The sequence below is a fragment of the Rhagoletis pomonella genome, unplaced genomic scaffold (assembly GCF_013731165.1).
Source record: "Rhagoletis pomonella isolate Grant_MI unplaced genomic scaffold, Rhpom_1.0 Rhpom_scaffold_00005, whole genome shotgun sequence".
In the NCBI taxonomy this organism is placed as follows: domain Eukaryota; kingdom Metazoa; phylum Arthropoda; class Insecta; order Diptera; family Tephritidae; genus Rhagoletis; species Rhagoletis pomonella.
In genome coordinates, this window is record NW_023458559.1 from 25,034,634 (window position 1) to 25,039,188 (window position 4,555).

The following is a 4,555-nucleotide window of genomic DNA, read 5'->3' on the forward strand; positions in this document are numbered from 1 at the left end:
CACGGAATAATGGCACCGTCACAAAAAAAAAGATGCGGGTGCTTTTAACCGTCCGTTTGACTCGTACAAAATTTCGAGTAAATTGCGAAATTTGCAAATTTTTTTGCTATTTTTTCGCTTTTTCATAACTTAGTGTACGTGTCAAACGGACCTCAGATTTTAATTCAGTGGGTCGAAATACATGTCGGTAGGTGGGTCTAGTAAAAAGAACGCGACATTTTTTTTTGTGCCGGAATAATCAAAACGATTTATGGACCTTACCGAAAATTGCCAGATGGCCACTATTAAAATGTGAGATGGTAGAATTCAAAATTTATCGCAAAAATTCGAAAGTTGTTTTAGTTGTTGTGAGTTGACTCTCGTTATATCGAAGTAATTTTGGAGAAGTGTCGGTAGTGCTGCCACTGAAACTCGAAGGGCTTTTATAATTACACACATGCAAAACATAGTTCATTTCTTTCTATTAATGCAAATAGATATTTATGGCCCTATTGTGTATGGCGACTGATAGTCGATGGGCAACCTTATACTAAAATTCGCATTACGTATGGCTACTGGCTACTAACTGTCACCTACTGAGTCTAGTAGCGGAATTTTTGGTTTCCCGCTATCGACGATTTTGTTATTAGTTCACAAAAATTGTTCAACACATTGGAGCAAAGTTGCCAATTACTTAAAAAAGTTCATGTTAAAAAAGTAAATTCGGATGTTTTCTGAGCTTTTCTATATACTGATACTAATCGCTATACATAATACAAATTACGATACTGGTAGCCATGGCTACTAGACCAGAAACTAGACCCCAGTCGCCATACATCATAGGGCCATTAGTTGCAAAAGTTACCAAAATGAAATAAAAGTTACCAAGTTACCAAACCGTTTAAGGGCCGGTTGTTCAATGTCTGATGAACACTAATTGGAGGTAGAAGCTCTGGTTAAGTACAACGACTGCTTTATCGATCACATGTTATATGCATGATGTCGAAAACGTCGATAATGATGTTTAACCGGCAAGTAGTGATAACCAGACATTGAACAACCGGCCCTAAAAGTAACCCCTTTGGTAGAAAGTTACCAATTGTGGCAACCATGAACGCAACGCCAAAGTTAAGGGCTAAAGGCCCGTCCACATAGAACTTTGGCGTTGCGTTGGCGTTGGCGTCGCTTCAACAGCTGACTATGAATACATGAATTCAAATGCAGCCGTCCACATAGCCAAAATTCGACAACGCTCACGCCAACACAAAGCAAAAAGATGGCCAACTCTCATCTTTTCGCGTGCGTCGCTCGTCAGCTGTTGCAAATAAATAAAATTATGTGAAATATTTTCCTTTTTAATCAAGTGCGGGCAAGAAATATCGTTTTTAATGCAATTATTGATATGAAATATTAATTTATCTGTCGCTAGTATGTTAATGTAGTGGCCCAAGCATTCGCTGCCAAGCGCTCATTGTAGCAAGCATACTTTTAACGTGCGTTCTGTCAAACCAACGCCAACGCCAAAGCCAACACGAAAGTTCTATGTGGACCGGCCTTAACTATAATATGAATAAGCAAGCGTATGCAAACGTGCGAATACACATAAATCCACGGTGCAGCGAACAAAGGTGGCGCCGTCAGTGGTACCGCTACTTTGGTTTTGCCGATTTTGACAGTTGTGGTAACTTGTATATAAACCTTCGTTTACAAATCAGCGAAAGAGAAAGTTGAATTATAAGTGAAAAATTAGTTTAAATCGTGTTAATTGCAATTTGTGAGTGATTTTTGAGTTGAAGACTGCGTAAAAACTAATACAATGAAGTGCTGTGTGTTAAATTGCGACAACCGTCAAGATGCAAGAAGCGTAGATGCAAGTGTAGCGCTGGGTCGAATCACTGCATTTTGTGTACATAGGGCACGGCAAAGCCGTTCCCGAAATGTTTCTCTATTATTATATTAACAGCATTTCCTCAGAATGATTTTGTTTCTGCTCCACGCAGCCTCCATTAGCAACTTAACTAATCAGTCCGCAGAGATGCTGCTGCAGTTTTCTGCAGCAGCCTTAATTGCAAAGCAATGGAGTGCACTAAAACGATTACTGAAGCAGTCTTAGGGCCGTTTACTCAATATGTCGTTAACACTAATCTCCGTTTAAATATCATTATCGACGTGTTTGGCTCCATGCATATAACATGGAGTCGGTAACGTCGATAACGATGTTTTACCGGAGACTAGTGTTAACCAGACATTGAGTAACCGGCCCTTAATTGCAAAGCAATGGAGTACACTAAAATGTTCACTGTTCTCTAATAGATTAGAAGACAAATGCAATACTTTCGCATTTAGCAAAATTAAAACACGTTTTTCGCAGTAAAGTGAACCGCTTTGGCAGTTTCAACTCGTTCTTCTTTTCGCTCTATTCTTTGTTTACTTGTGGTACACAAATGTCAACGCCCAGGACGGCGCAATCTTGTATTCTATCATTCTTGACATAAATCCTATTCTGAAACTATAATGGCGCGTATTAATAGTCCAGCAACTAAGTCGAAACTAACAAAGCTGCAACTTAAATTTAAGTACCAACTTAAAATTTACCTCTATTCATAGTCGCATTTCAGACTTCTACTAAGTAGTTTCGACTTAGTTTACGATATAGCAAAACGAGTGTGAAACTGTAACGATTTTTCTTTACGATATTTTGGAAAAATTATATTTTTATTAAATAATGTCAAGTTTGATCATCCGCTTATGTAATTTTTATTTTCATTGCATGATTATGCAAAAGAATAAGGTATCATTTTCTTGTTAATTGTGTGAAATAGCCGGAACAACCGCAGTGATGTGAAGTCGATGTTTATCGAAAGCATGCTGTGAAACATACAAATAGTAGATATCTAAATGTTATGCACAAATTTACTTTAAAAGAACTAGCGTGAACTGCTTATTATTTGATAATTTATCTAAATTATTCCAATTATAAAATTGTGATGTAGCAGAAACACCAGGTTATCCTGAAAGTTTCGCAAGGCGAACAGTTCTTCGGCGTTTCTAGGTTACTATAATTGTGTGATCTACAACAAACTGCTTGATAGTGGCTATTGTTATATCTAATTCAATGTGGCAAAACTGAACTCATGTAAGTAAAATATAGCCACCTAAAAGTCTACACTACGCTGCTTATGCATTTGACAGACTTTTCGTTTATTTTCTGACAGTCAGTTACGGCAGCTTATTCATATTATAGTTAGCCCTTTATATGTGGACAGCATGAACCAAAAATACAAGATCACGTAAGAACGCGACGTTGTATTTGTAACTGGTTTTGAGAAAAAAGTTTGCGAAAGCGGGTTCGTCAGCTGAGCGTTTGTTTACATCACAAGCACCACTAATTTACACTTTTATTCAAGTAAAGAAGAGTTAATTCAACATGACAACACGTTTTAAAGCATTTTGTTGCATCAATTTACCTAAATTGTGCGTTTAAAGTGGCTGACAATAATTTTAGCTAATTTTGGTTTTCGTTGTTTTCTTTGCTTTGTTTACTTTTCGCTCGTTTTCCAGTGAAACAAGATGGCGTAGAACCCGCTAAAAAAATCGACTTTTTTCACTCTCTTGTTCTTACGTGATCTTGTGTCTTTCGTTCATGTGTGGACAGGCCTTTACTGAACGAACAGAGTAGTGCCCATTGGGCTCTGTCACACGGTCAGTATTTATTGACGTGATCCGAGTATCGCGATATTTATTGACGGTGTAGCATGCAGTATTGATGGATCGTGATCCATATCGCAAAATTTCTAAAAATTTTGAAATCTGGATTGCGGATCGCAATAGTTGCGTTCCAGATGCTCACGATATTCACAATTTGAATTTTGTTTTTGCAGGAAAGCGTTCCAGCTGCCAAAAAACCTGCAAGTCAAACAACTTTGTGAGTGTAACTTGCTCTCTCTCTCAGTCAGAAGTTGCAGGTTTTAGTCCGAAATTTTTCTTCCTGCAAGTTCATGAAAAGTGTCCAACGATAGGCAGGGTTGCATTTCTAAACAAAAACAGATAGCAAAGAACATTAAAGGCTGATTCACATACAACTTTCTTTGCTTTGCTTGATAGTTCTTTGCTTTGACATATAAGATCGATGTAGGCATATGCATGAGTATGCTCACATAAAAAACGTTTGAAGCAAAGCAAAGCAAAACGAAGCAAAATCTTGGGCAACTCTCAACTTTTGCCCGCTTTCGCAATCAGCTGTCTACATGTATCTGTTCTCGTGCGCTTACATTTGCATTTAGTGACAAAAATAGGGTAAAAGGAATTATTATTGCTATTATTAATGCATATTATTATATTGTTATCTATTTTACAGATAAAAAATATGGAGGAAAAGGAGAACGCAAAAGCTGTCAAAGCTTTTGTTGTAGCATATTTTCTGCGTTTCACGCTTTGTTGTCAAAGTTTGAACTGTCAAACAAAGCGAGGAAAGTCTTATTGCTGAAATACAATGCCGGCGAACGGCGAACTCACCACAGCGAAATTCGCGCTGTCAAAATTAGAACACCCGCAAGCATATGAAATAGAACACAGC